The 22533-nt window shown below is 43.7% G+C and overlaps 1 protein-coding gene and 1 long non-coding RNA gene across 8 annotated transcripts in view; one reads left to right on the top strand and one right to left on the bottom strand.

Moving 5' to 3' along the window:
* Positions 1 to 22533, bottom strand: part of Bach2 (BACH transcriptional regulator 2) — a 349677-nt gene that overhangs the window by 279804 nt on the left and 47340 nt on the right.
* Positions 3221 to 6800, top strand: LOC148005723 (uncharacterized). Its single transcript, XR_015620762.1, has 2 exons — positions 3221 to 3634; positions 5405 to 6800. It is a non-coding gene; the product is annotated as an uncharacterized LOC148005723 (long non-coding RNA).

Below are 22533 nucleotides of genomic sequence, written 5' to 3'. Positions count from 1 at the left end.
CGCCACTATGCTGGGTTATGTGGTGCTGTGGATCAAACCCAGGGCTTTGTTCATGCGAGGTACGTCCTCTGCCAGCACAGCCACTTCCCCAGGCCTGCGCTTGAGCAGTCTGAAGACATGGCCCACGCTGTTGGAATTTGCGGGGTTTTCCTAGAGAGTCTCCTTTACAGGATTTGAAGCTCTCCGTAATCTTTTTAACTGCACGTTGGGATGTCTGATACACAGAAAAAAATTCTCCTCGTTTCCGTAAAGATCGAAACTCATTTTGCTGCATTAAGAGATCATTAATTAGGGCTTAAGGCCTGACATGTCTTCTTTTAAAGGCTGGTTTCTGACATTCCAAAAACAAACGGAAGACCATCATTAGAAAGGGACTAACTGGAATGTCAGATTTTATCACATAGTGGGCTGGAGAGGATCTGTCAGGGGAGGTCTGTTTATCAGTCTAAGAAGGGTGCCAGGAAGGCCACTATCTGTGCAAACTTCTTAAGTCCACTTCCCTTGTGGATCCACACTTTCATTATCTTAATGTGTGTTACATTAGCTAATACAGCTATTAAGATTCTGTGTTCACAGGTTTTAGAGAATGTCGTCAAGGAGAACTTTTAATTTAGAAAGCTTTAGGAAATTATATATATGTATATATATACATTAATTATAATTACAAATTATTAATGAGATATTCCACATTTTACACTGGCTCTTGAAATAGTATAGACTGTTCATATATAGCATCTTCCAATGTGTATTTGTCATAACTCAGGGACATTGGTCACCTGTGGGTAGCGGTGACTGTGCTGGGCAGACATAGCCTTTAGAGACAGCGCAGGTCAAAGGATATATACAGGCTGTCTCCTAAAGCAGTGCACAAGAGCCAGGTGTAGGAGAGGGAGCACTGGGTCTGGGAAATGGCTCTATGCTGCTTGGAGAGTCCGAGCTGAGAAAGAGGGGGAGTAGGGGGAGGGGGAGGAGGGGGAGGAAGGGGATGAGGAAGGGGGGAGGAGGGGGAGGGAGGGGATGAGGAGGGGAGGGGGAGGAGGGGGAGGGAAGAGGAAGGGGAGGAAGGGGAGGTGGTGGTGGTTATGGCTTAGGGCCAGAGCAGGGAAAACAGGGTGCCATGAAAGAGTTAGCCAAAAAGTATTTCCAGAAAGAATTCAGGGGATAAAAAGACTGGTCACTTAGCAATGAAAGAAAGAGCTCATAGAACTGTCCAACATGGCTGTGGTTGGTGGTGGTGGTGGTGGTGGTGGTGGTGGTGGTGGTGGTGGTGGTGGTGGTGGTGGTAGGGTGTGTGTGTGTGTTTGTGTGTGTTTTAATATTAAAGTGTATGTTTTCAGTGAAATGTCAGTGACTGGGTGATTGAAGGTAAAATCTGTAAATACCTCTGCAGTTGAAAATAACCTATTTATTGAACACATGCTGAGTATCCCTCACGGGTGAGGTAGTGCTAGGCACGAGGGGAGGCAAAGCTTTGGGACCCAGCTGAATCTTCTGTTGTTTCCACGACAGGGTCTCTACTGCGCGGGGTCCATGCTAACCTTAACGTCTCTAGGAAGCTCCTGCAGGCCTCAGACACACCATCTTCCTGTTTCTGCCTCCTAAGCTCTGAGATTACCAGTGTAGACACAACACATGGCCCCAGTCATTACTTCTGAGGGGGCTCGAACATGATGTGGGCCTGAGCAACAAAACAGAAGAATGTGTAAAAAGCTCCCTAAAATATAACTTAGATTTTTATTCCCACAAAGCACTCAACAGGCTTCTCCTTCTGTTACGAATGGGTCTTTTAGGCAGCAGAGTCCACACTGCCGACTTGAAGGGATGCGGGATTTTAGTTCCTGTTTGTATTCAGCTGTGCTGACTTAAGGACACCGCAATGCAGGCAACCATAGAGGTCGGTCACTCACTATCTGAACCGTACGGTAAGAACTCGGAGACACTTTCGGACGGAGTCCCGGCTCTCTGCTCTCCTACTGCTGGCTCAGAATCCAACTTAACGCAAGGAACACGGGATGCTTTCCTATGTCCAACACTATGGGTCAACGCCTGTATCTGTGTTCTGGAAGGGAACGGATGTGAAGGGCCAGCTGCACTGGTAATGATAACGACTTTGTAGTCTTCCATTGGATAATTTGATAATCTACCTCAAACTCCTCCAAAAGCTTAAAAAGTATCAAGCCAGACTTAACTGCAAAGTTTAATAACCCGCGTAATTAATTGAGTGTATGATCCGACAACTGCTTAAATTCCTTAAAACAAGGAACATGTGAAACATACAGTGAGTTGAGTGACTCTGTATCAGTCTGTGGGTTGCCAACCCGCACAGGTGACCGTGGCCCACAGGGCTCCGAGGCCTGGGCAGGTAGGTGATCCACTTGCTGAGTAAGTGTGACAGAAGCAATCTGACTGCTCCATTTGTGAGCATAATCGGGCTAGAATCTAAAAACAGAGCTATGCAACTTCTTGATCAATGCTAACTTCTGTGCTTGCGAATCCTAGTTGTCAACTTGTCACGCTGGGGAAGAGGGACTCTCGCTTGAGAAACTGCCTCCTTCAGAATGGCCTGAGAGTGTGTCTCAGGGGCATTTTGTTGGTTGCTAATTGATGGAGAAGGGTCTTGGCCACCATGAGCATGCTGCCCGCCCTGCCTAGCCCCAGGGAGGGCAGGTAGTTCTCAGTTACAGAAGAAGGCTAGCTGAGTACATATGTCCAGCTAGCCTGTAAGCGGCGTCATTCCTCCGGGGATTCTCCTCAGGTTCCTGCCTTTAGTTTCTGCCGTGGCTTCCCTCAATGATGGACTATAAGATGATATAAACTCTTCCCTCCCTAATCTAGAACAACTTGTGAGAAATTCCAACATATAACATCAAATTAGCAAAAAAAAAAAAAAGGCACAATTTTCAAGTTAACTTGATAATCTAATTCAATATATTGGTACTTTCAACACATTCAAATTTGGTCATGCATTAAGTGAGTGGTTTTAAAATTATAGTTAGAAAGGTGTTTTAAGGTACTAAGGCGAAATGCAAATTAAATATTTACAGAGCCTTTCAAATCCAGGGAACTAAAACGGACCAGAGGTTGAAGGCCGTTGGTTTAGTAAGCACTTTAAAGTTAAAATACAATTTTTTAAAGAAGAACCATTGGTGTAACCCTACATGAGGATCATCAGGTTAGGCCCAAACATCAGCCAAGAGGAGTGACCGTTTCTCCTTGCCACAGAAGCAGAGAATCTGAGAAATGAAGCTCCAGACAGCATCTGGAGAACCTCTAAATGACAGACCGAGAGGAGCTGGGCCTGACAGCTGAGATACATAGTCTCATCTCAGTGTTTCTCATTGGTTAATTCTTCAACAATCCGTTCACTCTTCATACACCGAGGCGCACTCTGAGAAACCTGGGACGCGTCCTAGAAGGAAAAGACAAAGCTCCTATCTTTATGGACAGGCGGAGGACAGACTATCTGCGGACAGACAATGAACACAGATAAAGCTCACAATGGCTAATTGCTTCTTCGCTGTAAGGCAACAAGAGCAATGGAAAGCTGGAGTGAGAAGAACTGCAAGTGTGCAGGACATGGCTGTCATTTCAGAGGCTAACCAGGGTGGGCCTCCTTGAGGAGGCACAAGATGGAGTGAGCAAGAACATGCTATCATGTAGAACATGTTCTCCCAAGGACTTAGAAACCTGCCCCTGGTCAGAAACAACCGTCTCAGGCCCTTGGGTAATTCTAATGGACCTAAATTTGAGTACCGCTGGCTTCAGGGAAGGGACTTAAAAGCACGTGTTGGTCTGGGTGTCGTTATGCCTATCTGCAATACAGATACCCAAGAGAGCATGACTTTGAGTTTAAGGCCTGCCTGGGGTTAAAAAGTAAGGCCCAGTCTCAGGCCAGTCTACGTCCAGAAAGAGTAGCTTGTCTGTGTGTTTCACAGAAGCTGTGATGAGACCAGGTGTCTGAAGATGAGGGCCTTGAGAGGGTGGGACTAAGGAAAGGGAAGCTAAAGGGCTCTGGGGTCACTGGTAGCCTTAAGGTCTCAGTGAGGTTCTTAATTCCGGTAAGAATCAACTGGAAGGTTTCAGGCAGAAGGCCACAAGGTTTGACTCATTTTGTGAAATACTGGTGCTGTGCCGAGTGGAAGTACTACTGTATTTTCCTCGGAGAAGTCTCTTCCGTTCCCTTTCAAATTTTACTTTGGGCAGTGGTGTGCTTCTACATGCTTGAAGTCAGCTCTGACTCACAACGGTTGCTGATTTCCGTGGAGTATCTAACACTTCCACCTCAGCAGCCAGTAGACTCGGCGAATGTGGAGTTGCCAGAGAGGTGCACAGCTGACTCAGCCCTGACTGAGTCAGTGGCCTTAGTGTCATCGATAATGTTAAGGAACTGTGAGAAGTCTGTAACTAGGGTCGAAAGTGTTAACAAGGTTCCATCATTCCTTACCAATGTAGTGACTTCCACAGATACATTACTGTTCATCGAATACAGACCCAATTCTTCAGAATGTAGCACTAAGGTGATCTATCACCATCTTTAATTCAGGCATGGGGTTCATGATGCTAATCCCAGAACTCAGGAGGCTGAAGCAGGAAGACTGAATTCCTGGGCATCCTGAGCTACAAATGGGAAATACTGAATATATGAATATTCAAAATACATTACCTTCCTTAAAGAATGTCCCATTAATACCAGAACCCTCCTTCTTTCCTTAAAAAATAATTATATTTAACTTTAGTTGGGGGTCATCTATCATTCCATTCCCCCCTTACTAGAATTAATATTTTGTACACTCAAAAAGTACGCTGAGTGGGACTGGTCATGCAGGTTATGGTCTGCCTCTCCATGAACTCAGTTGAATCCAAGCAAGCTATCAACAGTGTTGAGTGCATTACAGGAATCAAAACTTCTCTTTATTTGGTGGCAAAGCCAAATTTGCATAAGCCTTTATCCATGTGACCTTCCGTGAAGGAAGACTGCAATTTATGAATGACACTGAGAAGTCAGCACCGTCTCACAGGAAGCCACTCTGTGGCTTCAGAGTGCGCAGTGTTTCTCCCATCGGGAATATGCCTCAGTCATTCTCCACTGAGTCTGGCCCAGCAGGATGCACCACCCACATTCAGACCCAAGGCAGCCAGACCCGCAACACACACAAGCTCACACTCTGTGAAACAATGGGGTCTTTCAGGCCTCATAATCTTGTGAAGAAACAGGCGAAAACGTCATGGGAAAAATTAGGAAATATGGAGGGAAACTGCTCACAAAATGAGGGGTGGAGCCCTTTGCTGGGCACGTTCTAATTCCCCAACAAAGAGAAACAACCATGACAGCTCCCTGCCTGCTCTAACTCTCCCTTTCAAAAGGAAAGCTTCCCACCCCACCCCTGTCCTTTTTTCTTCCTAGGTATTACAGCTCTGAGCCACAGACTTCAGGATGAGAGAATTTCAAAACTTGGGAGCAGAGTTAATTTCAAAAAGCTTAGCTCAAGAAAAATCACAAGAAGCAGGCCTACACTACAGCCCGGTTCTCTGATCCAAGACACCAGTATAGTGAGACAACTGGACATCAACATTTGCACAAAGAAAAAAATGTCAAACTCTTCACCCCTTTTCTGGGGTCTCCCAAAAATGTTTTGTTGTTGTTGTTGTGAAATCTGATTTAAACAGCCACCTCTACTCCTTATTATTTGCCAAATTCAAACTCCAGCTAGATGGCTACAATACTCCACTTTCTACCCCAGCCTTCACCACAAATTCCACCTCTATTCAACGTCTAATCCGTCTCTCCATTTAAAAGCTTCCAATTCAAATCCACCTAAGGCCATAAGGATTTCTAAGCTAACCAAGGGCATCTGTAAGAGACTCAAATTTATTCTCTGCTTTAGTATGTTTTCCCAATGCAACTGTATTTTCCAACTGGTCATGTTAACTAGAATGTGCTAACCTCTAAGGCTAAAATGACTTATTTATTTCTTACATTGTTTTCCAACTCTTGACCATTCTGTTACCTGTAAGATAGTATCAACTTCTGAGCAACCCTACATGACAGCTGTTGCCATTCAGTGGTGAATATGATGATCGAATATTTGTGGGAAAGAACCACCAATCATAGGGGAGAGTGTTTACTTTGTCCTTAGAAGAAAAGTAACAATGTTTTAAGGGTAAAACAATTGAAAAGGAAATGCAGGACATAGGGAGTAGATACTTCTCATAGGAGAGTCAAACGGGGCTCATGTTATCACTGAGTGTCCTTGGGGGAGGACCCACTGTTTGACATCTTTGAGTCAGAGCTCAGAGGTAGGTAGTGAAATGATCTAATTAAGCCCAAAGTAAGCATGCTGGCTAAAATGCAAGGGAGGGATGGTGGTGATACTCCATTGGAGTGCAAAGTAAGGTCTGTCCATTGAGGAACTCCAGTGTCTCCTCGGGTTCAAATAGCAAAACTCTCATGCCAAATTCTCAAACCATCGCATCAAACTTGGCTCAGAGGAATCACCTGGAGATCTTAAAGCACCTGCTGCCTAGGTCACATCCCACACTAAAATTTCAGGGTGTCTGAAGTGAAAGTGGCTTTTAGGGTCACATAGGTAGTTCCAATGTGCACCCAGGCTCTGGGATGGTGTCTCTGGCTATCACGGTTCAGGCTTAGCTCGCAGGGGAGAGAGCGGGATGATTTATGTTGAGGTTAGCTGAGCATGATCTGCAAAAATCACGTTGACCGGCGAAGCTTAACTTGGGAGACTGGGAAGTGGGAAATCACTATATTGGCTTGGAAAAAAATAAATCTCTTCTCATCTTTATAATCTGGTGTTGCCAGATCTTTCAAAGGCCTTCAAGTGAACTCATGGCTTGGAGACTTGCATGGGGCAAGGAAACTATGTGTGATGGTAGCTATGGGCCCTGCAAACAAGAACATCCGGATTGTCACTCCTGAAGTAAGAAAGCAGTCACCAGCCTCTCGCTGGCTGACAGTCCACAGCCAACTGTGCCTCCACAGAACCTGCCTCTCAGTAATGGTTCTGGGGGCTGGTCTGTAAACCCGGACCACACAGCAACTTCTTAGATTCTGTCCAGGCTGAGGAGGGGCTACTAGTCACCATCTGTCTGAAACTGTCCAAGCGGTTAACTGTTCTATCATACAGTGGCAGCAGGCCGATGCACCGTTACTGGCCATCTTCAGTGTGGACTTTATCCTGACCTTAGCACACAGCAACCTGGGTTCGAAATCATACTGTAAAAACCTGAAGTGTGATGGGGGTGGGAAAAATTTTTTCGTTCTCTCATTTAATGATCAGGAGGCCCCACCAACCACGACAGACAGTTCTGCCAATTTGGGGATGGACGCACAGGCCAACAGGCAAAGGGAATGTGGACACTTGGCTATGCCTACAAGGTGATGAATAATACCGCCAGAACCAAAGGCAACTCAACCCCTTTATTGTCTAGGGGGCACCCAGGAGGAACTGGATTGTGTTCAAGATCACACTGTCCCTGGCAGGAGTCTGGCTGAGAATTAGAACGCTCCCTCTTCCACATGGCCCCAGTCCTTGGGTGAGGTCACACTCAGTGACACAAGACTATCCCAAGATGCAGTCCTCAGGGGTAAGGACCATGTGAGGAGGGAGGCAAGCGTTGGGGCTTTGTTCTCAACAGAGTCCGGCCATGGTCTGCCCAAGTCCTCTGAATAATTCCTCACCCAGCAGAGTATGGCTTTTTCAGCTGGGCCTCAACGGCTTTGTGGCCAAACTGGTTGCTTAAAGATGTTCAGCCCCATTTCTGTAATACAATTATCAAAGGGTCTAATTTCTCAATCTTTCATGACCTATAACCTCTTCACAGATACATAGACACTCACATATATATTTTTTTTTATCCAATGGCCAAGGACAGGAAATCCTATCTTTCAGCTACTGAGTCTCAGGCATTGAGTCTTTCTTTCACTAGCAGATGTGACCTTGTCCAGGTTCTGCAGTAATTTAAACGTACTGACGGTGTCATCTCTGCTTGACCTTGGCAACATGACCAAACAGCAAATGTAAATGCTATCGGGTAAAGATATGGCGTTTGCCTCCTGCTACCAAAACCCACCCCCATCCGATTCCAACAGAGTGACCCTGGGCCGGAACCTAATCCAAAAGATTATAAAGCTACATCCTGACAGGTTGCCATGGCAACCCCTTAACGTCAACTATTCCATGTCCCATGGCTGCAAGTCTCATTTTGAGTCTACTCATATTCTACTATTTCATGTTATAACCACCAACTAAAACGCAATTTGATATGTCAGCAGCCAAACATAATACGAGATGCCACTTGCTATTACAGCCAATAATAAAAGGCTTCTAGTTGCTTCTGTTCCAAAAATACAGCAAATCACCGTATATTCTAAGTCTGGTTTTCAAAGAGAGGCTATTTTGCCAGATTTCCTCCATTTTAACTAATTAGTCCGTATTTAAAGCGTCTTGGCGATGAGGAGAATTCTAGTGAAAGCCAGACATTATTATTTTCTCAACAGGAGGAAATACGCTGATCTTCCAGCCTGCAGCAGACACAGGGTATCCGATCCGAAGTGGAGGTTTATAATATAAGGCTTCTAAGGGCACAAACAAACAAGTGTGTCTTCTAAGAATTTTGCCTCTTTATCACTGAAGGAGAGGGAAATACGTATTAGGCTGGCCTCCAAATAATCAGAGCATTCCGCTATAATCAGCAGTTCCTCCAAATCCTCACGCTGTACCAGTCCTCCAGAGGAGGCTGCTCGCTTAGATATAACTGGGTTCAAACCCACCCCGGCAGATAGATGCCCCCCTTCAGGTGATGCAGAGCAGAGAGGACCGTGAGGAGAGCCCCTTTGAGCAGTTCCCACCCTTGAAGGGAAAAAAAAAACAAAACCTAAAATGCCCTCTTGTAAGTATCAGAACTAATTTATTTTTCCTGTTTCTCGATTAGCAGGAAAGTTATTGGGAAGATGTCTGTGAGGTAAACAAGAGGCCTAGGATGACTGAGAGATTAAGATGCGAACACACACAAAGCACACAGTCAATCTATAAGATGTACAGTATTTTACACCATGTACGGTGTTTAATCCTAAAATTAAGGGTATTATGAGAAGTGCACCCAAGGGCTTTAAGCCAACAACTTTAAACCAATTCGAATCGCTACAATCTCTCTGCCAGTTTGCATGCTGTCTTTCCAAAATTTTAACAGACTTTTCTTTTTCCTTTGAAACCTGAAAATCAGCCAGGCATGATGGCACAACCCTATAAAGCCCAGCACTTGGGAGGCTAATATGGGAGTCTATGAGCCTGAGACAGCTATGGGGCCTCTAGCGTCTAGAGGTCAGCCTGGGCTGTAGAGGGAGACCCTACCTCTAAAACGAAAGCAAATAAGGATCAGTTTCCCTTTCTCCCCAGCCTCGGAATAACTGCCAGGAAGTTCGGGTCCAGTTTCTACCAAGTCCTTAAATTTCCTTTCGTTGTGTCTAATTCTTAGACACTCTTCTTTTTGTCGTCTATTTCACAGGCAGTATCTCTGGATCCAGTGAAATCATTTCACAGTGATTCATTCAGGCTATTAGCCACTAGACGGCTATCACTGAGCCTCAAGTGCTCTGCTGACTGCTCATCTCGTCTGCCTCGCTTTGGTCCGAAGGATGGGAAACTGTATGCTCATCAAGAACATTCGACTCAGCTCACAGAGCAATGTGAACGTCTCATGTTCATTTTAATCACATGCTTGAATTTATGAGGTGAGACCTGCACCAGAGTCCTTCCCCTATGTCTACTCAGCCTGCCCCAGGGAGCTCTGGGGGCTTCCATCTGCCTGTGCATACAGATGCCACCCAGACCTAAAATCCCCCAGACCATTGAGACTGCTGGCCTGGAACAATATATAGTTAGGCCATGCGCTTATGCGACCGTGGGCGAGTTTCAAGTATTAAATCTGAAAATTGGAATGACACAGCCAACTCTTGGGAAGAGTTTGTGTGATTAATTAATGCTTGTAGGGTCCTTACCAAACACCTGGTACACCACCGTCAACATTCGCTAGATCAACGGTTGTTGTCAACACTGTTAGCACAAACAGTTTTAAAAGTAGTGGAGGTCAGTGTGAGCTTATTGTCTTTAGAGTTCCCACTCTGTCCACAGGCTCACGTGACATTTCTCCAGAGTCACTCCAGTCCCTTATGATGAGCCAGGGTTACCGGAGCCACGTGCGCCAGGCGCAGGGCACAGCTCGCTTCACACAGTAGTTATGCTTTCAGAAACTGAGGGGTGAAGCCTTTTTGTGCATTTTCATTAAGCCCAAGGGCATGCATCCTCTGGGCTTTACAGCAAGAAGGGACAGGATGAGTACAGTCCTGTTCCTTATCGCCCACCTCCATCAGTCACCGATGCCTGCACCAGGGTATTCTGGGATGTGCAGACTGAGCAGCTGGTAATGTTGTTCAGTTTCCTGGAAATACAGGCAGCAATTTCCTGTGGCTTCCTCTGTTTTTGATGTAGAGATGAACACATGTAAAGACTAAACACATCAAGGGGTCGCTGGTTCCGTGAATACTGAAAAAACACTGTAATGTCTTCATAAACAGATCAAGAGCAGAGTCTAGGCTGTCTCCCATGCAGCACGCCCCCTGAGAGTCCGCACAGTAAGACTGAGAGGTGACAGTAAGAACAGAGACATATCTATGTCTACGGTCTGCTGCCTGAACTGATGAACACTGCGTGAACTTGATTACCAGGGCAATCGAGAAATACTTCCTGGAAGGGCAGAGCTTTGCACAAAAACAGCTTGGAAAAGCTCTTGTCTACTCACAGGACCTCAGGCAAGATTTCTCCAGGATTAGAGGCCGGGTCAGAGAAAAGGTCCCTCTTTTTGAAGTGGAAAGCAATAAAACTGTCAAATGAATGAAGCTGGCCATATAATAGTCTAACCGTTTAGGGAGAAAGATAGCAAGGTACAGTTGATCGCTCACTGAAGGTGTCATGGTAGGTGCTGAGGATAAGGAGCAATGAGGGAAGCCATCTTGGCCAACAATCCTCTCTCCTGGTGCTGACAAAGCGGTCGAAGCACTGTGCACACTTACACGGAGCTCGTGTCTTTCCGTGGTAGACACTGAACGCCTATGGAAGCTGGTCTGACTTCACCACTTACCAGCTAAGTGACCTTGGGCCCGTGGTCTCACCTTTCAAAACCCCGCTGCCTGCTGTGATCTCTGCTTGCTCATCACTGGCTTTCTTCCTAAGTGACATGCCGCTCCTGTCCACCAAAGAGCACAGCCATGGCTACATCCATGCCCAATAACAAATATTATAACAGATTGTTAAAGTGATCTGTGCTTAAGACAGCCTGCCCTTTCAATGGGGGAAAGTTCTCCATTAATACAACTGCTGACATATAAAAGCCGCTGTGGTAATTAAGCCAACACAAAGAAGAGGCTAGCAGCCTGCGAAGAAGGCTCAGTTCTTACTTCATAAGCATGAGCATCTGAGTCTGATTCCCCCAGGACCCACTCACACAAAAGGCAGGCTGGGGTGTGTAGCCGCCATCCCAGTCCTGACAGGATGGTTGCAGAGGGTCCATTCCTGGCCAGCCAGACTGAGCAAATCACCAAGTCAGATCACCAAGTGGAAGAGGATGGCTGTCACTTGAAGGGACTGGGGCTAAATGTTAAAACTGGAGACTATGTGGCCAGGAGACTGGGCAATGCTATTCTCTCTTACCCAGGAGCAATAGGGATCTTATTTTTAAGGCCTGGGAGGATTTGAGAGTACAAAGAAGGGTTCCAAAGTTAACTATTCATTTCCTACTACGCGTTGTTAGGACCAAATGTATCTGACAGGCTCAGAGACATCCTGGCTCTCTGTCGTCTCTGTAATTCCCCGGCTGCTGGGCCCGGTATAGTTTATTTCCTTAGCATCCCTCTATTTCCGGCCACTTGATATATCTCCTAGAGTGGCTCCTTGTGGATTTAACCAAATAAATGCTGTGAGCTTGCTGTGACACAGCCACTCTCAGTGAGCGTGTTTTATATTGCAAGGCCATCAAGCCTCATCTATTAGTTTTGTAGCTTGACAGAGCTTGAGAGAACAGAAATGTTTTTCAGAACAGACCCTCCACCCCAAACCCCTGAAATATATACCACGACCCCTTCTTGCCAATGGTTACATTGACAACTTTTCTGAATGAAACCTGCTAGGAAACATGAAGATGTATAAATAAATAAATTAGTTGTCGTTTCTATTCTGTGTTCTGGCCACATACCCTCTGACAAGAAGGTTAGGTCCAGAGCAGAGCTCCACTGAGACAGATTCAAAGCCCTGGAAAAGGTGTGTGTAGAGGCGGGGGAGGGGGGAGCGATGATAGAAAGGGGACAAAGTAGAACACACAAGGTCTTGCAGGGACAGCAAATGAGTCTGAATTTAAAAAGCCATTGGTCACTCTAGAATTCAACACATCTCACACAGAGACATCAGAAAATGAACCCCAAGTTCACTGTTTTAATGGTTTAATACTTAACAGGCCTCATCACTGTTTAAACTAAATAAAAGCAATAGATCTGTCCCTTAATCAAATTTGTTTATGCTAAGAACATAATAGTATTCTTTATAAAACCATGCAAATTTTTACAGGTCTTAAATTCTTCCCAGGGAGGTGTATCTCTCTGTGTCAATTATCCATCTCTCCATCCGTTGGAGGAACAAAAATTCAAGGAACTCCTTAGAGCGTGCAAAGAAAAAAATATGGAAAGACACACGCCGGCCAGATACATTTCAGGAGTGGTTGCCATAGAAACTAGTCAGTAGGTTTCATTTTTAGAGTTGTGTCTTTTGATAAAATATTAAGTTTTTTGGAGTATTTTACTACACACACACACACACACACACACACAAATAGCACAACTGCGGATGTCCAACTAAATTGCTTTACAACTATTTAAACGAGTTCTACTTTTAGGCTGCCAATTATCTGCAGAGAAAACAATCCTTGCTAATGAGCTGATTGCCAAGGCTCACTCTTCCTCAATCCCAAGTATTTCATGTTGAGTAGAAGCTGACGTGAGACTGGTGTAGGCATGAAGAGGTCAGGTACTTGACAGGAACCTAAGAAAATGAACCCTGGTCTCAAGAGGCTCCTGACAGCTTGCAGCCACTGGTGCTAACATCTTCCAGACTATCTGGACAACTGCTCGCTTGTTCTAAACACAAAATTAGTTAGGTCTCATTGTTCTGTGATAAGGTGGCTCTGTCTCACATGCAAGAAATGATGATGGCATATTTCGTCTGGAGAAAAGGCATTGTAACACTGCTATGCCTGGAACTCAACTGGCTTCTCCTATTCATTTGTATTTAATAACTACTTGCTGTGGGTCTGAGTCCAGAAAGCACCCGCTTCATTTCCTATTTTAAAAATTAAGAAAAATTACACATTCTAACGCAGAGTCAGAATTGCAGACACTAATTCGGATGCTGATTTTCAAGACAGGCATCAGGCTAGTTACCACAATACATTTTTTTTTCTGATCAAAACGCATGTGTGGTGGTAGATCAATGCCAAAATAATCCTTGGATTATAATCAATAGACAATCAGCACATCTGAAGTGTGCCAGGAGAGACCTAACAACCACTTAACCTGGCCCATGAAGTGTCTTTGAGGCATATACCTGGCAATTTCTGAAATGGGGGCTGGTGGATTTAATTTTCCATCAGCTAGGAGCACCCTGGCTTCAGACCAAGAAGTCAGTCCCCTCCAAACAATAAAACCAGCAACAATCCTGACTTCCTAGACACACGAAGTAAATCACATTAGCAGCTGAGGAGAGGTGGTGAACTTTCTGTTTGAAGGGCAACTAGCAAAGAAAACAAGGAAGGATCAACTGAAAATGTCAGGGCAGAGCCTCGGCCAGGTGCAGGCTCTAGGATGACTGACAGGTCTCCGAAAAGAATCCAAGGAACATGGCCACCACTCTGAAGCAATGTAGAGCTCTTTTTCCCCCTTACATGTTTGTGTATAAATATTTTAGCAATTCTGGCAAAGTGCACATGTCTATCTATGGTTAGATATGACTAAGAAATTTTATCGATATGACTAAGAGATGATGATTATCTCTGGAAGGATCAAAGGTCGTGTTTGTTTTGATATTTTCCCTGGGCTCAGCACTGGCATTCATGATCTCTTATAGAAAGGAAGATAAGTGTACATACACCATACACACACACACACACACACACACACACACACACACACACACACACACACAGAGTTATTTAAAAAAATTAACTATGGTATAATAATTAGTCAAACAATAGCACTAGAAAAGCAATTGTAGCAGTCCCTGAATGTCTGTGGGGACTTGTGAATGTCCAGATCCAAGAAGGCTCAAATGATTTATATAAAATGGCACAGCATCCTCACGGCACCCGCAAATGCTCCTGTGTACCCTGAATGCTCTGCAGGGTCCTCATGACACTAACATAATGTAGGAGCAGCGTAAACAGCCACGCCCACCTGTCTAGGGAGTGACAAGGAACACAGAGTCTGTGTATGTTCGGTCCAGATTAATTTTTCCCAAACATTTTTTTTTCTTTTTTTCGGAGCTGGGGACCGAACCCAGGGCCTTGCGCTTGCTAGGCAAGTGCTCTACCGCTGAGCTAAATCCCCAACCCCTTTCCCAAACATTTTAACCAGGAGTTCATTATCTGTATTCAGGGCTGTGGAGCCCATGGGATATAAATGGGTGTGGCAGAGCAAACCTTTATTTTAGTCCTGGAAGGCAAAATAATGACACACACACAAATAGTATAGAAAAAGACAAAAAAAGGAAGTATTTAAATGAGTATGAATGAATATTTTATACCAAGTTAAACATTTTTAAATTAATCTTATAGGTCACAGGTATATATTAATTTTAGAAGTTCCTTATGTACTAATTATGGCTTAGGTCCAAACATAGTTTAATGTATGTTGAAGTCAATCAAAGGATATCATTTGTTTGGAGAATTCACTGCCTCACAAGAGAATATGGAGTGTGTTGAAAAGCAGCCCACAATGTCCTCCTCTTAAAGAGGTAAACAAGTTGCATTAAATTTTTTTAACTATATTAACTATAATTAACTATATTATAAAAACTTGGAAATAAATATCACAGACCAAAATTAACCTGAGCCAAGCTCTATACACTTCCATGGATTTCTACACACTTAGAAAAGCATTCTGAGGCCGTAGGGCTTCGAGTTACACTTACACTTTCACCATGGACTCATTTCAATACGAGCTTTCTAAAATATTTATGTGATAATTAGCTTTTCAAATGCTGAAAATACTCTGGCTTGGCATAGGACTAAATCCATACTGAACCGTTATTTCTCTAATGACCATGATATCTGATTCGTTCTGTTAAGAAGAGAACGCACAGATAAATAAATAACGATTGTTCCTTTAGCCTGTAGTCTAATGTAAGAGATTCTTACAAGATTCTTACGCTAATAAGAGGAAATACGACTTCAAATAGCTTAAGGTTTCATTACACAGTAATCAAGCACTGACTTCCAAAGGCACGGTCTATAGAACAGCTCTTGCTCCTCAGTATGCAGACACCAGCTTTGAGAAGTGGTCGGAAAGATCACCCACCACATTAGCTTTGCCCTGTAAGGTCTGTGCCCTTCTCTCCTGAATCACAGATATCTTCAGGCTAAAAGATGGAAGCCAAATGTCAATACTGCCTCCTGCCAAACATACTTGAGAAGCCGGATGGCTAACCACTAAAATAATATACTATTTCCAAAGCCAAGGGTGCAATACATCTGAATCTTATCACTTCTCCATGTAGAACTCTGAATAGAGCATTAAGACTTAACTAGCTGAACACAAGCTTCCCACATAATGTATATACGATATGATAATATGAACACAGTAACAACGCTGTTACAATAGTGTATCATGTTAACCACTCTTCCGTTGGGTTGGTGGAATCTGTCTCAGACACAGCGACCTGATCACTTCAGTAACAACGTCTCCAAATAGCTGCATTTCCAGTCGCCTCACTCAGGCGGGTGGGGGCAGGTTGGGAAAAGCAGTCATGCACATGTATGCAAGCAGGCTGGAGTCAGACTGTACCATGGGAATCTCCTCCTTCCCAAAGGACTTCCCTTCTTCTCTACCAAAGAGAGCGACAAGACACGTGAGATATGTGCACATGAGAAAATAAAACACTTAGCATAGTGGCCACTCGTCCTAATGCCTGCTAGTGAAAGCAAAACAGGTCTAGGCCTGGAGGTCAGGTGTGTGGGTAGAGGTAGGATATAGCCAGGGAGGAGGGAGCCTACCAGGCATGTGGCAAGCAGCTCTTCCACTCACCAGTCAAAATGTCCACCACACAGAATTGCCAAATCTTGTGTTTGTTATTAGCTAATGATGAAATAAAATGTGGGTCACACAGAAACATATTGAACCGGAAACAGAACATGCATGCAGATGTTACATAATAGAAGCTGCCTTGGGTTTTTACTTTGTTTAAGGATGGGCTTTCATTTTTTTGTGTGTAATGTTTTTGAGTTCTCTTTTTTTCCCAAGTAATAAGCCTTAATGTAAGTCTAGTTTTAGGCTTATTTAAAGAATTGTCGGAAAGTTCCCCTTCTCCTGGATCTCACATTTAAGTAACATCTTGTGTGAGTATGATACATTTGTTATAATTAATGAACTGGCATGCTATTATTAACTATACTCTACAGCTAATATTTGAGGTCTGTTTTCTGTTTTACATAGGTCTGCAATTTGTAACAAACACAACATGTCATTATATCACTACAATACCATATTGACTCATCTCACGTCCCTAACCCTATAGTCTACCCTTGCTGAACTGGGTAGAAAGTGCTCAACTTACCTTTCAAAGGGTCTGTGCCAACAAATTCTTTTTGGTACTTAATAATTCACATAGGGGCTGGAATGCGGCTCAGGATTGGTCTGTTTGCCTATTATGTGCCAAGCCCTTGGTAATTCCCCAGTACCATGAGCACCACACACAAAGAATGTATCAGTTGGATCTAAACAAATACTTGGGAAACAGTTCCAGTAGATTATCTGTGATCTAACTTTCAAAGTCTGAATAAACATATAATTCACTTGAAACATTTAAGTGTCTTATGTTCTTAAATTGTTGAACAGGGCATGAGGATTGTCTTGAAAATTCTTTATAGTTGGGGCTGGAGCGGTAGATCAGAAGTTAAGAGTGCTTACTGTTCTTGTAGTGTGGGGCCAGAGAGCCATGGAGTCAGGTAGCAGGCCTGGAGCAAAAGTGGGATCAAATCCCAGAAATCTCATCCTGATATCGGCAGAAGTAAAACTGTTCCTCTGATACCCCTGTACGAGTAGCCCTGTGCCCCTACCTTTGCCCCGCCAGAAGAGGTCTCTTAGCTAGTAGGTAACCAGGTTGAATTTCCTTTCCCCTTATAAAGTCATGTCCAACAGCACCAGGAATTCCTCCTTATGCAAATGAGGCATCCCCAGAACCCTGGCCTGGGCCAATGATGTACACTCACCCCCTAGTCCCTACTCACCCCCAAAGGTTTAAGTAGCCTTTGTTAAATGAGCTGTCTCACTAAAGATGTCTCCAGAGAGCCTTCTCACTGCAGCCCATGGTGCAGCCAATTCTTAGTTCCCAGCCAATTCACCTTGCTTCCCCTCCTATGATCCACTGGTTGTGAATTCAAGTGGTTGCACTTACTGCCAAGGAAGAGGAGCCTGGACAGCATCGCAGAGGACCAAGATTAATCTCTCACCACCAGTGTGGGGCTAGCTCACAACTGCCTGTAACTCGGGTCTCAGGGGATCCATTGCAGGTACATGTACTGACACGGTACATGTAAATTCACTTAGGCACACATACATACACACAAATGAACAGTCTTCAAAATGTCTTTATACTTATTAGATTATACTCAATTCTCTTTTTAAAGAATGTATTTTATTACATTCATTTATTCAGCATGTATGTGTGTGTGTGTGTGTGTGTGTGTGTGTGTCCACATGCTTGCTGAAGCACATGTGTGGAGCTCAGAGAACAACTTCTTTCTTTCCATAGTGTGGATCCTGGGACGGAACTCAGATAACCAAGCTTGGTGTGGGCGCCTTAACCCATAGGCCAGTTATATTCAGTTCTTAGGAGGTCATTATGGTCTTTGTGATGTCAAAGATTCCACTTGACTTTTAAACAATTCTCTGCTATGAGTCAATGAAACCTCAACAAACAGGGGAAAAGTCAACAGTCATCAATGAAAATAGTGGAAGTTCCTGGATGGTTGTGCTACATTTTGTAATTGTCCTAACTTAAGACCACAAAAGTCTTTTTCCAGTAGAAGAAAGTATTATCTTTCTTTGCTTTATGGTCTTTCCATTTGTGTATACTGTCCATCTACCAGAACAGCCCCACCACACTTGTGCATACACATGAACACATGTATACATACATATCTGTGTTCACACACATTCTTGTGCACATATGTCCATGGGCATGCATTTTTATATTCATATACATGTGCCTGTGTATATATACATGCCCGTGTGCAAACATATCTTCTTGTACACAGACATATATTCATGCACACACATTCACTTATATAAACACACGTGCACATATTCACTCACATATACACATAATTTCCTCTTCACGCACATGTGTGTGCACACACATACATTCCATGTGCATAGCTCTGGACTATGCCTCACAGAAGCTATCTGTGCCACAGACACTACTGTTTGGAACCTTACTGGGCCTGCCAGATAAGAGTCAGGGAAGAATTCTACCAGACTTTCAAAGATTCATAGCCAATACTTCTTAAATTATACAAAAACCAAAACAAAACAAAACCAACCAATGAAAGGAGCACTCTCAAATGTCTATGAAGCCTGTATTGCTCTAATAACAAAACCATGTAGAGACACAACAAAAAAGTAACTAAAGCTAATATCCCTGATGAACACAGACCCAAGAACCCTCAATAAACACCTGCAAACAGAATACAGATGCCCAGCATAAAGATTATCTACCATAACCAAGTTGCCTTTATCCTGAGGAGATACAAATATGGTTCAATGTACGTATAATAAATGACATAAATGCACTTAAAGACAAAAATCACATGGTCATCTCAGTAGACACAGAAAATCCCCTGATAAAATCCAACATGGCTTCATGATAACAGTCCCAGTGACAGTAAGACCTAGGACAATATATCTCAACAGAATAGAGGCTGTATACGCCAAACCCATAGCCAGCATCATCATCAATGGAGAACACCTCACAGCAGTCCCATTGAAATCGGGAATGAGACAGAGCTGGACGGTACTCCCATTCCTCTTGAATACACTGCCCAAAGCACCTGCTGAAGGGATAGGGAGGGGCTGGAGGACTCAAGGGATGCAAAGGGAAAAGAAAGAAGTCAAATTCCCCCCCCCCATTGTGCATGATACATACACACATACACAATTATTTACATTTTCAAGGTAATTGAAAGTATCCTTTCCCAAATATAAAGATCATCTTACCGTACAGGCCAATAGCTTCAACCTGACATTCAGCCAGACGCTTCCTATTTACAGCCTCTTCTCTGTGCTCCCAGGAAGGCGCTGTCTCTTTTCTAAGTGTTGTCCCAGTTCCGTGCCTTCCCTCAAGTGGTTCCCACGCCCAGAATTTCTCTTAGAGCTCCAACTGTCAAAGTTCGCCCCATTATTGGAGAACATATCACTGTTTTATCCAAGACACTTTCCCATGACCTTGGCACTACTTGGTTTACACCCATACAGCATTCTGTACCTTTCTTGGGGTTCACTCTTACGTTCATTTTATATATAAGAACACACTTTTCTTAGGCCCGACTATATCGTACATATACATATATCTATGAATGTGGTATAGATATGTATGTTTAACTATGATATACTCTAAGGTTTAGTAGGTATACACTGTTATTCAATAAACATTTTTACATGAATGAATACATAAAAGAGCTAACTTTATTTTTCTGTATATCCCACGGCAACGCCCAGCACTGTTTCTATAACCAAGTAGTAGATGAACTGAGAAGCCTAAGTGAGTTAGATCTGGCTAGTCTGTTCATTCGCCAATTGAGGAAAACAATCCACAAGTGACATATCCCACATCTGAGACGTCTGCAGAGCCAGGACCCCCCTGTGCACGTAGACAATCATGCTACAATGCCTATTCAACTTTCAATAAATGCTTATGTGTCCTACTATAGTTTATCTAAAACTCCTGATAAAGATTGCACATCCTTAGTCATGCACGGTAGCACAGAGACAGGAGAATCATAAGTTGGAGGTCAGCCTGGGCTATATAGCAAGATCCTATCTCAAAACAAAAGAAAAACAATCTCACATCCTTGTAACTGAGAGGCTATACCTTTCATCTAATAAAGGATATGAAGAGCTCACACATCAATTCTTTTCCTTGAGTCTCTTCTCCTTGCTAGAAACTGATACTGTGTACACAGACAAACCAGCCCTGCTCCCTCACAGCGCTTACAGTGTTCTAAGAGAAAACCATTAGAGAAACAAACTCAGGTGAAAATAAACTTGAGATTTTGAGAACAACTTGAAGAGAAAAGAGAAGGGAAAGTGTGCACAGCAGGGTGGTGCCCGCTGAGGGTGGGGATCCTGGGAAGGGCTTCTAGAGGAAGTAAAGAATGAGTGAGACTCAGAAAAATGATTAGTGAGAGTAGGAGCCCTGTGGGCATTTCAGAAAAAAAAGGACTAAAAGAAAGGCAGCCCTGCGAAGCTCCTGGCCCCTGGTCAGAGAAAGGAAGGTGCTGGATGAGTTGGGCAGAGAGCCTGGCTAGAGGAGTCCAAGAGGCTTTGAGGAGGAGGGTGGCTTCTCACCTGGGACAGATAGGGACAACTGAGCTGCTGCTTCAGTAAGACCCTGACCTCACGCCCCAAGCCAGGCTTACTCTTTGATTTCTATTCCTCTTTAGGGACAGAATCAAAAAGGAGAGTTGATACATTAGGGATGTCTATATTTGTGTATAAAAACATATAGCTTTTATATTTTATGTGATATATATAATATATGTATATATATATATATTAAAACACATATTTTCTTTCTGTTAGAATCCAAATATGGGAACATTTTAAAGTTCTCATTGCAAACATTTATGTTTGTGTAGGTTGGTGTGTACGTGTGTGTGTGCACATGAGTAGGGAGGATAGGAGACAACTTGAAAAAGTTGATTCCCTTCGTCCATCATGTAGGGCCTGGTGATAAAACTCAGGCCCTTGAGCTTACCACGGAACCATCATTCTGGCCCAAGAATATTTTAATCTCAGAATACAAGAGAAGCCTTTCAAAAGATTATGGTCTCTGATTCACAGATAAACGCCATCTTCGGGCTCAGGAACAAATGAGTGGGCACAGTCACTTTCCAAAAGTCACAATGGAAAAAGTGAAAGCCAAATGCCATCAGACGAGTAACTGTAGACCATGGAGCTGAGCAAGGGTTGGCCAAGCATCCAACGAAAGGAGTGTTGCCACCTGGCTCCCCACTCCTGCCGGCCACCATGTTGTGTGGACCCGTTAAGACGCTGGCAGGCCACAGGCTTCCTGTCTCCTGCACACCCTCCAAGGCCCCCACCAGCCCTGCTCCCCGTAAAAGGAAGTGAGGCTGTGCAAAGCCCGCATTCTGTGCTTACTTCCTAATGGCAACGTTTAAACCAAAGGAGCTCCTTGTAGCAATGCCTATTTGTCATAAAGCAAAAACCTAAGGTTTAGCTAAAAATAAATAAAAAACAAACAAACCAAAAAACATTGAAGTGCTTTCTTTCCCCATGAGCAAAATAAACCCTATCAAACATTTAACGTTTAAAAAAAAATCCACAGAACGTGATGGTAATTTATTACAGATGGAAACTTTTAAGTCAGAGACACAGTTTTCTTCCTTTTGCCCAGAACATTGGCCCTTTCTAGGCAATGTTCAATAAGCATTCTTTTAAAAGACCCAAAAGGGACTGAGCTAGCCTGGGCCAGATGTACAGGACCAGACAAGTCTGAGCAGACCCAAACCTGACCCAGACTAGACTCAGACTAGACCCAGACCCAAACCAGATCCAGACTAGACCTAGACCCAGACAAGACCCAGAGTAGACCCAAATCCAGACCAGACCAGACCAGACCCAGATCCAGACTAGACTGGGCTTGGCCAGGCCTGACCAGATTGGATCTCAGTGTTCTATTAATTCTGGTGAGTACAGATGAAGGCCTGAACTTGTGATCCGATGGAAGGATGAGATGATTCCTATGTTCCTTAAGCAAATAAGAAGTCCAGTGGCCAGGGCTGGACGAACAGAAGAAGGTATGAATTTAAAATGAATGCTTTTCAAATTCATATTGTCTAGTGTTCCCTCTTCTCTTTTACCACCCACACTAAGTATATATTCTTTTTTCCTGTTGAAGAAAAGCCGAGTTAGAAAAGCCAGAATTTACAATAACTGAGAAATAGTACAAATACATTTTAACA

The sequence above is a fragment of the Rattus norvegicus genome, chromosome 5 (assembly GCF_021556685.1).
Source record: "Rattus norvegicus strain SHRSP/BbbUtx chromosome 5, alternate assembly SHRSP_T2T, whole genome shotgun sequence".
In the NCBI taxonomy this organism is placed as follows: domain Eukaryota; kingdom Metazoa; phylum Chordata; class Mammalia; order Rodentia; family Muridae; genus Rattus; species Rattus norvegicus.
The sequence above is the reverse complement of the archived record's forward strand: the minus strand, read 5'-3'. Positions and strand labels throughout refer to the sequence as shown.